Genomic DNA, 13726 nt, shown 5'->3' on the forward strand with positions numbered 1-13726 from the left:
AAAAAAAAAAAAAGAAAACTATGTAAAATAATTATAGGAAACATTTCAAATGAACATGACTTACCAATAAAGTAGGTAAGTACACGTCGGTAGCACGTAAGTGAATTCAATCTGTGTGGATATTACGGATTTAAGGAAACATCTTTAATGTTCTGCAACACAGCATTCAGAACACTAGGGAGTTTTCGGTGCATAGCTTAGTTTGTCCAATTTTATTTCAAAAGATAATTAGATCTAAACACAGGCATTCACTGAATTATTTAGGTACATATTCCACTTAGAACACTTACATTATTGATGAACAAGATAAGATTAACTGGTACTGAGCACAAGTTGTTTTTTTGTTTTGTTTTGCTTTTTTTTTTTGAGAGTTTCACTCTTTCGCCCAGGCTGGAGTGCAGTGGCGCAATCTCAGCTCACTGTAACCTCCGTCTTCCAGTTTCAAATACTTCTCCTGCCTCAGCCTCCCAAGTATCTGGGATTACAGGTGCGCCACCACGTCTGGTTAATTTTTGTACTTTTAGTAGAGATGGAGTTTCACCATGTTGGCCAGGCTGGTCTCAAACTCCTGACCTCATGATCCACCCGCCTCAGCCTCCCAAAGTGCTGGGATTACAGGCATGACCACCACACTCAGCCTAAGCACAAATATTTTGCTGAAATTCATGTTTTAAATTGTTTTCCATTCCACTCTCCCAAGAGTAAAAACCTGAAACCCTTATTATTATTATACTTTAAGTTCTGGAGTACATGTGCATAATGTGCAGATTACATAGGTATACATATGCCGTGGTTGTTTGCTGCACTCATCAACCTGTCATCTACATTAGGTATTTCTCCTAATACTATCCCTCCTCTAGCCCCCCACCCTCCAACAGGTCCCAGTGTGTAATGTTCCCCTTCCTGTGTCCATGTGTTCTCATTGTTTAACTCCCACTTATGAGTGAGAACACGCAGTGTTTGGTTTTCCTTTACTGTGTTAGCTTGCTTGGAATGATGGTGTCCAGCTTCATCCACGTTCCTGCAAAGGACATGAACTCATCCTTTTTATGGCTGCATAGTATTCGATGAAACCCTTATTCTTAGAGTTTCACTTTATATGACATTCCAAATACCACTCAGCCATGCTAACAAAGAATGGCAAGTAAAGCAAAAAACTCAATGAGTCCCAATCATTTTCAAGTATCCTTCATTCAAATTAAGCACTACCTAAGGGTCAGACACATAGCTCACAGTGATGAACAAGACACAGTCCCTGCCTCACAACGCTTATATTCTTGTAGGTAAGACACCAACTACATAAAGAAATAAGCATATTATAATGTCAGATAGTGACTGATGGTGCAATGGAGAAAAATATGGCTGGAACAAAGAACAGAGGATATGCATTTTAGGTAGTGTAATCAGGGTTAACTTTTCTGAGGTAACCATTAATAAATGTCTGTAAGATCACGTAAGAATAACTCATAATGAACATACGCAGGAAATGAGACAGAAAAATTTCTTGGTAACTAAACAGATGACATTCTATCTACTGCCTTCCATGTAACTAAAACATTTTGTAGCATGTGGTTTAAGTAGCTTGTACTAAATAGTACAAGCTACTTAAACCACATGCTACAAAATGTTTTCTCTTGAAAATAGTAAATGAAAAACTTCAAGTTTTTAAATTTAAACACTAAACAGTTCATCTTCTAACTCCCATGGTGGGGAGGGATCCTTATATCCTTAATTTAGCTTTGTAACACCTAACATTAGACAACTACACACGGACAGTGTTTTATTTTTTTTTCAGAAAGCATTCTTATAAAACAGCTCAATGGGTAAAAATGAGCTAAGTCAGAATGCCTCAGTTAAAATTCAGGCTCCTCCTAAAGACATTTGCTGCGTCTTTGAACAAATCATTTAACTAGTCTCCCTGGTTTTCACCAAATAGTACCTGCTACATAAGGTTGTTGAGAGGGCTAAATATGATAATGCACGTAAAGCATTTATAGCCTAACAGTAAATGGGTACTCTAATGTCAGCTATTACTTATGAGGCAACTACTGAGATAAAATAATTCCCTAGTAAGCCTTACGCAGGTTAATACAGGTTAAGACCACACTAGACAATAAAGAACTTGCATAAAACCTTAGAGTTATAAGGTCTAAGACCTGTAGGTCTCCTAGCTACTGAATTCCAGCCTATTATACCAGACCAGACTGTTTCCTTGACAACTCAGTGACTCATGTGTAAGAAGAACTGTCCCACATTTTCCAGTGAAAATATAGTATAACATCACGTCTCCTGATAGACAATGTACTTACTTGAATTCAAGTTCAGATAACTAAGTGTAGATGTTGCTCAGAGTCAAAATAAATAAATATAGGTAAATAACACTCTCCTCTAGTAATCATTAGGCTGCTATGATCCTATGACCCCTATGAAACCTACTCAAAGTGGAAGATGTCTTAAAGGCTCTCTCAGTGGATTAACTGACATTCTCCTCCTTTGTAAATATACATGGTCTGGTCTTCAGAAAGCTGTTTCTGGCTAGCAGTTACTCTCCTACTCACTTATTTCTATAAATCCATTAAATGTGAAAATAGAGTCAAAAGGTATTATTTCTATAAAAATGACATTAAATCCTTTGGAAAGCCTTGATGAATAACTAGAAAAAATCCATAAAGATTTTATAATTGAAGAGTTTCCCAGTTCCTCCATTTTCACTCCACTTTAAAGAAACCAATACCAGGCTGGGCGCAGTGGCTCACATCTATAATTCCAACACTTTGGGAGGCTAAGGTAGGCGGATTACCTGAGATCAGGAGTTCAAGACCAGCCTGGCCAACATGGTGAAACCCCATCTCCACTAAAAACACAAAAATTAGCCAGGTGTGGTGGCAGCCACCTATAATCCCAGCTACTTAAAAGGTTGAGGCAGAAGAATCACTTGAACCCAGGAGGCGGAGGTTGCGGTGAGCCAAAACGCCATTGCACTCCAGTCTGGGCAATAGAGCAAGACACCGTGTCGGAAAAAGAAAAGAAAAAAGAAAATAAACCAATACTAAAAATCATAGATAATGCTTTCAAAGTACAATTTATGAAAAGAAAATCAGGATAACCTTTAAGAAATCAGTACAAATAAAAAGACAGGCAAATAAAAGTAAAAGCAAATGTCTTAAGTGAAAACATTTAGGTGTACATATCGTTTGAGTCCTTGCATTAACCAACTTTTTGAATTAACTAATGAATGGTCCTAATCATGTGGAGTATGTAAGAGGATCTCTACCACACTCTAATATCACTCCCTCCACCAAGCAGTTCCCAAAGGCTCCATGCCACTTTCTTCTACTCTCTGCCCATCCCTAAAAGAGGAAAGGAGCAAACTGTAAGTTACATGTATCCAATAACGAGGTACCATCAAAGGAAGAAATGCAAGATGAAAATTTCTTTTTTTCGTTTTTTTTTTTTTTTTGAGACAGGGTCTCACTCTGTCACCCAGACTGGAGTGCTGTGGCAGGATCTCAGCTCATTGCAACCTCTACCTCCCTGTCTCAAGCAATCCTCCCACCTCAGCCTCTGAAGAAGCTGGGACCACAGGTGCATGCCACCATGCCTCTTTTTATATTTTTTGTAGAGACAGGGTTTTGCCATGTTCCCCAGGCTGGCCTCGAACTGCTGGGCTCAAGCACTCCATCTACCTTGGTCCCCCAAAGTACTGGCATTACAAATGTGAGTCATCACACCCAGCCAGGATTTAATTATTTTGTTCAACAAATCCTTATTGAGGACCTGCTACATGCTACACACTGCTCTGAACTCTTGAGAGTCATCAATAAACAAAACAGACAAAAAGCCTACCCTCATAGAAGTTATATAATACTATGTGTACAGGAATACAGGGAAGAAACAATAAACACAATCAGGAAATTATATAGTATGACAGAAGGTGACAAGTGCTATAAAGAAAACAGAGCAAGGTACAAGAATTAGACGTAGGGGAGTGCAGTTTTAAATAAAATAAGCAGATCTTTTAAAGAAAGTGACATTTTAAAAGCAAAGACTAGACAAAGACAATGAGCCATGCATGTATCTTCAGAAAAAAACAGACCTAAAGAGGGGCAACAGCCAGTGTAAAAAACAGCACTGTTTCCTCCATAGCACTTGTCATCTTCTTGCCAGGCGAAGGAAATACTATACAATTTCGTCATTGATTGTGTTTACCACCTCCTTCCCTTGCCCTCAAACACACACTATTACATAACTATCAGGGCAGACCTTTTCATCTGTTTTGTTTATTGATGGATCCTAAGTGTTTAGGGCAGTGTCTGGCTATGTAGTTGCCCCTAGGAAAGCCAATCGGGCCAGAGGGAAATAAGCAGAGGGAAGATAGCAGCTAACCTTAGAGGTAAGGGGGAATGGGGAGAGCAGAAGTGTCCAGATTCTGTATGGCCTTGAGGACGTTAAGAACTTCAGCTTTCTCTCTGCATAGAGAAAGTCACTGTAGCATTCTGAGAAGACAAGTGATACAATCCAGTTGGTGTGTTGAGAAAACTGTAGAGAGCTAGTGTAGAGGCAGGGAGATCAGTTAGGAGGCTAATAGCAGAAATCTAGGTAAGAGATAAGAATGGCTTGGACCAGGCTAGTGAGTAGTGGAGACAGTAAGTACTGATTGGATTCTGGTTATATTTTCAAGATAAGACAGAGCACAGAATGCCAAGTGTGAAAGAGATAAGTCAGGGATGACTCCAATGCTTTTTTACCTGAATGTTGGATGGAGTTGCCACCAGATGAGATGAGCTAGGCTGCATATGAGGTAGGTTTAAGGGAAAATATGTAAGTTTAGTTGGAATTGACCACTGCACATCCAAGTGGATAGGCCTAACAAGATGTGTGGAAAGTCTGGGCTGGAGATATAAATATGGGAGCCATCAGCATATGGGTATTTAAAACCATGACACTGGATAAGATTGACAGAGGAATATAAAAAGAAAAGTGAAACAAGGACTGAGCATGTGAACTTTAAGAGTAGAAGATAATCCATAAAATACAATGAACAAAGCAATTAATAAGAAGAAAGCCCAAAAAGCAGAATGTCCTGGAAGAAGAGTGCAAACAAATTACACTTAGTGTATAAGTCACTTTGCTGAAACCAGATTTAAGATATGGTTAAAAGTTCTTAATCAGCCTGTAGTAGTTAAGCTGAGTCGTAAAATACTAAGCCATAACTTTTTTTTCACAGTATGTCCTATATATTTCCTAGGAACATTATATTTCCTATCAGAGTGTCTACTAAAATAATTGTTAGAATTAAAAGTATATCTTGCCTATTTTCTTTTTACATAAAACCAATTAAACACTTGTACCATTTTTTAAAAAAGAAAAAGAAATAGCCTCGTTTTCACTGCTACCTGTCAAAGACGGAAAACACATTTAAGCACAACAGCCTGGCACACAGTTGTAAACTATCATTATTTCTCTTTCTCTAGACCTGAGATACTGAAGGTTAAATTAAACTCCTTAGTTCACAGCACATAAGGTTCTTCTCCTTACTGTTTAATTTTCTATTTATAGAGGGGGAGAAAAAGCCTTATATTCTCATCTAAACCAATGTTTTCCTGGTGATTTACAAATAAATTACATTTTTCTGATCAGGACACTCAAAATTCATGTTCACAGAAACTGAAAAACGAAACAATGAAATGCAATTCTCTTTGTGCATGAGTGATCATCAATGTCACTTCTAGAGAAATAATTACTTGCTTCTATCCTCTAAGTATGCTCTGGATTTACCTTCAAAGTCACTGAAAACAGTACAAAGAACAATCAGGTCATAAGGTGTATTCTCAAATATATGAATGATCTTGCAAAGCACAGTTTTTCTCATTTATTACATATTAGGTCAGATTCCCAAGAGAACCAAAACCTTACTAAAACCATTAAGTTCAGTAACAATTTTATTGTTTTAAAGTACTGGAAATCAGCCCGGCGCGGTGGCTCAAGCCTGTAGTCCCAGCACTTTGGGAGGCCAAGGCGGGTGGATCACGAGGTCAAGAGATCGAGACCATCCTGGCCAACATGGTGAAACCCCGTCTCTACTAAAAATACAAAAAATGAGCTGGGCATGGTGGCGCGTGCCTGTAATCCCAGCTACTCAGGAGGCTGAGGCAGGAGAATTGCCTGAACCCAGGAGGCGGAGGTTGCGGTGAGCCAAGATCGCGCCATTGCACTCCAGCCTGGGTAACAAGAGCGAAACTCCGTCTCAAAAAAATAAATAAATAAATAAATAAATAAAGTACTGGAAATCTTTTAGGTTACAATTTCATTTGCTATAAAAATTATAAGCATACAACGAAAAATACACCTTCCATTCAAGTTAAGAACTTACACATAAGAAATGTGAAGACATACTCAACTTTAAAGAAAAAGTTTGATTCAGTATTCTATGTGCCATCTTAACCATGACAAGCTGATTAAGACCTTTTAACCATAACTTAAAATTCAAGTTAAGAACTTAAAAAAAGTGACAATCTTAATATGGGTTCTTTAGAAGTTAAGCCTCAATAAGTTTTTCACGTTTTAGGTGCTTTTAAAAAGCTATATTAACTAGTATTAAACATGTAATTATTAAAACGATCTGCCTACCAAAAGCAGATTAAAGCCTATAAACCAGGAGGCCTGAAGTGAGGAATTTTTAGGGAAAAACACAACATCAAACAGACGAGACTACTAGTATTAAAAGAATATATAAAGATCTAAACTGGAAACAAAATCTTAAATAAATGTCCCTTCATAATGCTGACCCTGAATCATTAAGAGTTAAATACTTGATATTCTTTATAATTTTCAAGTATTTAATATTTAAGAAATTTTTTCAAAAGCTTGTTATATTTTCAGATTATCATTCAAATAAATTAAGTAGAACGTCTTATTCTCTGATCTCACTTGATAAGGTATTGTCTGCTGAAAGTACAAAATTAGAAGAGACATTTGTAACTCAGTGTTGGGATGGGAGGGGAACTTACCAAAATAGACCCAGCTATTTCAGGTTAGATCCTTAAACTAAAGACAAAAGGAAAAAGGGGGGAGAAAAGAGCCTTGTTTATCACGCAACACATCAAATATGAAAGTCTATTACAAGGCATGTCTGCCCAAAACACTCAAGAGTAATTCAGTGTTATTCTTGGGAACATTATCCCAAGTCTCTCTAGCTACTGCTTTGGACCAAACTGGAGACACTGTTGCCATTTGCCTGCTAGGTGAGTGAAAGAAAACAAATGCAACCTAATTTAGGCAAAATTCTAATTTTAAGTCAACTCCTACACAATTTGGAACGTTTCGTTCACCTCAAGATGCTTATCTTTAGCTGCGCTAGCTATAGGTGTAGAAATTTCTCAAGGCTTTCCACGAAGTCATCTCAAAAAAAAAAAAAAAAAAATCCACAACTTTATGTGAACAGTTAACTTCAACCACAGCTTTTTAAGCACTACTAACTCAAAACAGCTGCTAAAGAATCCGTTTCTGATATAAGCCCAACACAGTAATGAATTTAAATTCCTCCTTCCTCCCAGGAGGAAGAAGGGCTAACACTTAACACCTTACTTTTAACCTAACCTAGTCAAGGTGCAGCGGAGCGAGGCTGGGACACCGTTGCCCGCGTCTGGGGCTGCCCGCGTCTAGTGCACCCAGCGCCTCCACCGCCAGCGTGCGGGGCTGCACATCCCACAACAAGCGCATGGCTGAGGGCCAGACGACTTCTCTAGACTACTCGTGCAGTTTTCCGGCGAGGTCCCCAAGGCCGAAAATCTCACTGTGGGAAACTGAAGGGGTCCGGCAGAATCACTAAGACACACCCCTCGGGAAGAGGAAGGGATAACTTTGCCAATCTCGAGGGTGCTCCACGGGTTTTTCCAGTCTCCCCTCACGCTGCTTTCCGTGCCCAACCGCCTCCCGCTCTGACCCGGGGACTCGCACTAGGCAGCGGAAGGGGCGCCAGGGAAGGGGGCGAGCGCCCGGGCCGGCCCTCCGGGCAGCCAGAGGCAGCGGCGAGGACTGGAATTCCAGCATGGCGTAAGCGTGGCCCAGCTCCGGCCCGGGGACACCGCCGGAGACGCGCTGCGCCCGTCCACCGGCCGAGGCGACGGTAATCCACCTTCCCTCCCGGGGGCCCTCAGGCCTGGCTAAAAATAGGTGTCTCGGTCACCCCAGGGCCCTTTCGAGCCGACCTCGCCCTCGGGAGTCGTCCTTGCGGAGGAAGGGGGTGTCCCTCGGCCGCGCCCCGGGCGCCGCAACAGAGCCGGGGTCAGGCCCTGGGCGGCCCAGCGAGGCCGAGGAGGCCCCTCCGAGCCCGCCCCCTGCGGCGTCCCGGACTGTGCAGGAGCCCGGCGCCGGCGACCGGATGCCCGAGGCCTACCCCGCGGGCGGCGTCCCAGCCCCGCGGCCGCGCCCCCCCGCCCGGCCCGGCCCTCCTGCTTGCCCCAGGACCCCGCGGCCGGCGCCGCCTCCCCCCGCGCTCCCCGCCGCCTCCGGCGCCCGGCCCGGTGCGGCCTGCCCTCCCTCACCCTGCGCGGCCGGGGAAGGAGACCGGGAAGACGCGGCGGCGCCGGCACTACAGCCCGGGCCGCCCGCTCCGAGGCGCCGCCGCCGCCGCCGCCGCCGCCGCCGCAGTCGCTCAGGTGCCGTCGCGCCGCTCGGCAGGAAACGGGCGGCTTCGGGGCGGGGCGGCCCCGGCACGTCCGGGCGTCTGGGCCGGCGGAGCCCGGAGACCGGCCCCTTAAAGGGACAGACGCCCGCCCGCTTCTGCCTCCGCGCGCCCTCCCACGCGTTCCGGTACCCGCAGCTAGCGGCCAGCAGCCTCGGGGTTCCGGGCTTTCCTCCCGAGACCGCGTCCCCCAGCTGGGCCGAGGGTGGGCGCTCAGGGGCTGGAGGCTCCGCGGAATGCCCTGCGTTCAGTAGCCCTGCTCTCTCCTCTCCAGAAGTTTGGTCTCGTCTCGCGTGGCCCTTGCTCCAGGGCACCACCTGGTTCCCCACACCTTTCCTTTAACTTAAGCAAACGGCACTAGATTTACCCCGACTGTCCCAGATTTCCCCCATAAATCAATGGAAAACCACCTCCTCCATCCTTGTCTCCAGGGGACCTCTCTGAATTCTCCTTCAGGCAACGCTAGCTATAAACGGAGAAAGAATTTAGAAAGCGACCCAATTAATGGTCGGTCGCGGTGGCTCATGCCTGTAATCCCACCACTTTGGGAGGCCGAGGCGGGCAGATCACCTGAGATCAGGGGTTCGAGACCAGCCTGGCCAACATATACTGAAACCCCATCTCCACCAAAAAAATACAAAAAATTAGCTGGGCGTAGTGGGGCACGCCTGTAGTCCCAGCTATTTGGGAAGCTGAGGCAAGAGAATCGCATGACTCTAGGAAGCGGAGGTTGCAGTGAGCCGATCGAGCCACTGCACTCCAGCCTGGGCGACAGAATGAGACTCCATCTCTCAAAAAAAAAAGAAAGCGACCCAAATAAATTGTGTGCAAATATTATGAAAGTGTTGTGTCTGCCAGCTGGTGGCCATTCCTGAAGCTGGGGTAAATATCTAGAAACTGCTGCGCGAGGAGGGATGGGCCCGGATCTCTTATTCGTTTGCTCTTTGCTGAAAGGATGGCAGCGATCCTCCTGGTCCAGTAGCAAATGAGTTTTATGTGGATTATTTACCGATGTTCAATCTCTCACAGAAGGCCAGGCACTGCCCACTACATGAACAAAACACTCCAAGCTTTCCGCAAGTATTATGAAGGCTCGAAATGATCCAAATGCTTCCAGAGTGTGGATAGAGATACAAAAAATTAGGACTCACCACCACCACCACCTCCCGTACATCCTGACAAAGTGGGAACAGAAGCAATTAAGGAATGAACAGAACCGTTTCTACACCGACAGAATTTCCTGTACATGGGCTGGTTAACAGTATCTATACTTTTCATTCTAATCATTTTTAAGTTTTCTGGACCACCTTCAAAGTACAAATGAAAACTGTGCAGTGTGTAGTGGCCTGAGATACTGAGAATTCTGCCAGTCTTCAGTCACTGTGTTCTCCACAGATGCATTCTGTCTTATTTTAACTCCAGAGGCGTCCTCTTTTTCCTTTCTCATTAGGATTACTCTGCCCCTCAGCGGCTCCATGGCCCTCAAAGCAATCTATCTCTCAAGTACTGGCCGTCTCCTGAGCGTGTGCCAGAAGATCCAGCTTTGTTGAAAAGCGAAGCCATTAGTTCCTTAATACAAAGGGGAAGTGTATCATTTCTGTAATGGACTTTAAGGGCTCTTGATTAGCTTACAAACAACCATGTAATTTCCTCAGGTTAGTACTAAAGCAGGTTTTAGGTTAGAATTAAAATTTTATATCATTTTCCTGATCAGTAAAACCACAGTGTCATTAAAAAGCAATATTTCGGTATACTTGTAAGATATTTAAGTGGAGTTTTGAGATTTTCTCAAAATATACTAGTGCTTATACTCAAGGATGACTTTGTATCAGCTATTTCAGCTTTTCTGGCATTTGAACTTTGTTGAAAGGGAAGTGGTTGAATGCTTTATTTTTTATAAGCTTTCTATTTATTCACATCAAAACAAAAGGATTTACTAGAGGCCGAGCGCAATGGCTCACGCCTGTAATCCCAACATTCTGATAGGCCGAGCTGGGTGGATCACCTGAGATCAGGAATTCCAGACCAGCCTGGCCAACATGGCGAAACCTTGTCTCTACTAAAAATACAAAAATTAGCCAGGCATGGTTGGTGGGTGCTTGTAATCCCAGCTACTTGGGAGGCCGAGGCAGGACAATCACTTGAACCCGAGAGGCGGAGGTTGCAATGAGCCAAGATCGTGCCACTTCACTCCAGCCTGGGCAATAGAGCGAGACTCCATCTCAAAAAAAAAAAAAATTTACTAGAAATTCTATTCATTTCCAGTGTTATACATAATAGGCCAGCCCTATTATAAATTAACATCAACCCTCTAGGTTTTGAAGTATAGTATAATGTAATATAATTAGCTATAGTTAACACGTGTAATTAACCAAGATATAATTAAGTTTGGCTGCTGTTTACTACCCCCCAATGTCACTGAAACCAACAACTAACTTGTTAAAAAGGATTAGCAACACACCCAGCATCTGAGATATCTCCAGCAGCAACAAGTAAGAAATTAAATTTTATTGAAAACTATAAAGTCTAAACACTGTTATCTAAAGAGCACACATCCCTTTTTTTTTTTTTAATTTAACAAAATTACAATTTACTGAAAACTATCTTCTGAATTTTTTATGTGTAACAACTCTTTCTTCTGAGTTTGGGGAAAGTTTTAAAGAGAAATAAAACATGCCTGTCCTGAAGATGGAGAACAAGCTGGCTATTCCTGTTTTGACGAGGGTAGTTTTCCCATGAGTGGTGATTTGTGTAGAGATTTGAGTAATGCATAAATAACAGATTATATCTCTTGACTCCACAAGATCAGGGATGGCAGAGATGAAAGTAGAGTGGAAGCAACTGGAGAATTCCAGGTCAACTTTCACCCAAATTATGGAGAGGGAAGGTTCATCAAAACTTCTTCAGCTGCAGATCTAGAAGTAATCCACTTTTCTATCAAAGTGTCTGTCACAGAATGGTGCTTAATAAAGGTCTGCACTGTGCTCCTTTGACCTGTGTCTTCAAGCATGTGCTTTCATAACAAATTAAAAATGACTGAAAATTATTTGCCACTCATTGCATGAAAGGTGGGATCTGTAGACCTCCCTCTTGAATCTGGGGGGCTCTGTGACTGCTGTGACCAATGAATATGGCAGAAGTGATGCTTTATTTACCAACTTCTGGGCCCAGGCTATATGAGACAGGCAGTTCCACTCATGTAAAAAGTTCATCTACATTGCTGGAAAAACCATTTAGAGAGGCCCTGAGACTACACTGGGTGGGAAAGGCGCTCAGCTGGACCATCTTCCAACTGTCCTCACCAAGATGACATATATAAATGAAGTCTTGAACTGCAGACCATCCACACTGCAAGGTAAATGCCACCAACTGACCCCAGTTAATACCACGTGGAGTACAGTGCCACCCAACAGCCCTGCCTGACTTTCTGACCCCACAGAATTCTGACCCCCATACAAATAAAATAATTTTTGTGATTTTTTTGATAATTTGTCATGTGATAGATCAATGGAACAGCCTTCTTCCACTTTTTTAAATAGCTGCAAGAAATCTTATTCAAGCAGAAGGAAATTTCTACTTTGTTCATACAGTCTCAAGACATCCCTGGAGACTTTCATGAGAAATTTGGGCAGAAGTAGGTAGAGAGGTAAAGCTATCATGTAATATTTTTTTTTTTTTTTTTTTTTTGAGACGGAGTTTCGCTCTTGTTACCCAGGCTGGAGTGCAATGGCGCGATCTCGGCTCACCGCAACCTCCGCCTCCTGGGTTCAGGCAATTCTCCTGCCTCAGCCTCCTGAGCAGCTGGGACTACAGGCACGCGCCACCATGCCCAGCTAATTTTTGTTTTTGTATTTTTAGTAGAGACAGGGTTTCACCATGTTGACCAGGATGGTCTTGATCTCTTGACCTCATGATCCACCCGCCTTGGCCTCCCAAAGTGCTGGGATTACAGGCTTGAGCCACCGCGCCCAGCCCATGTAACATTATTTAACGTGATTGAAACCACCTTGATGTCTCCCATCCTCAAAGGCTGCCAGCGAATTGGAAACTAATGGATTAAATGAGGACAGAGAAGCTAGTATTTATTGTGCATATGCACTGTGCCAGATATTTAATATATCTTAGCTCAAGTGGTCCTTGAAACAACCCCATATTGTAGTAACAGACTCAGACAGGTAACTAACTAGTGCAAAGACACAAGGCTCATAAACTGGTACCTGAATCTTGAGCTGTTTGACTCCAATTCCAGTACATGCCCCAATATTATGTTGACTCCCAAGGGGTAAAATCTTTAGTATACAATTAAAATGTGAATTTTCATTTGTACATAATTTTACTTACGATATCTTCTTTGTTATTTGCGTAAATAATAAGATGTAACATTACATTAGCGATATTATATTGGCTATCAGCCAGTTTCATGTAAATTTTTCTAACAGAAAGAATGTAGCATTGAAATATGTCATTTTTGTCCGAGTACACAAAGAAGTTGGAAGAAAGAATCTTTAAAGCCACTTTGATGTTTGATTCTGTGATTTTTTTATACACTTCCTTTTAAGAATTTTTTTTTCTTTTTAGGTATTGATTTTGCAATTACAAAACCTGGTTTTCCTCCCGGCTGTGCCCCTTTCTAGTTGTAAGACTTTGGACAAGTCACTTCTCAGAGCTATAGCTCCCTTACTAAATAATGGAGGCCAAGAGTTAGCTCTAAGAGTTAGTATGAGAATTATTAATAAATGATCTAATGTATTTTAAAATACTTTTAAATTACAAAATGGCATATAACTATATAATAACCACCTTATTATAGGGCCTAAATATAAATAGGCATTATTTAACCTATAATGTATCTGAATGATAATAACCACCCTATTAGCCTACTTTTCATATACTGTATATAATTGCCAATTCTAATAACCGCATGGGATGTAATTATGCTCACTTTACAGATGAGAAAGCAGGCTTAGAAAAGGAAATAATTCACAGCAGAGAGGTGTGCAAAAGAAGGAAAAAAATAGAATCGCCGGGCGCGGTGGCTCA

The 13726-nt window shown here is 42.4% G+C and overlaps 1 protein-coding gene across 7 annotated transcripts in view; it reads right to left on the reverse strand.

The window, feature by feature from the left end:
* KTN1 (kinectin 1) overlaps positions 1–8692 on the reverse strand; it is a 109373-nt gene extending 100681 nt beyond the window's left edge. For all 7 annotated transcript variants that reach the window (XM_037733977.1, XM_037733981.1, XM_037733978.1 and 4 more), the window contains exon 1: positions 8547–8692. The gene's annotated coding sequence lies outside the window, so the exon portion shown is untranslated. The remainder of the gene's footprint in view (positions 1–8546) is intronic.
* Between the last annotated feature and the right edge of the window lie 5034 nt (positions 8693–13726).

The sequence above is a fragment of the Cebus imitator genome, unplaced genomic scaffold, assembly GCF_001604975.1.
Source record: "Cebus imitator isolate Cc_AM_T3 unplaced genomic scaffold, Cebus_imitator-1.0 Scaffold560, whole genome shotgun sequence".
Taxonomy (NCBI): Eukaryota; Metazoa; Chordata; class Mammalia; order Primates; family Cebidae; genus Cebus; species Cebus imitator.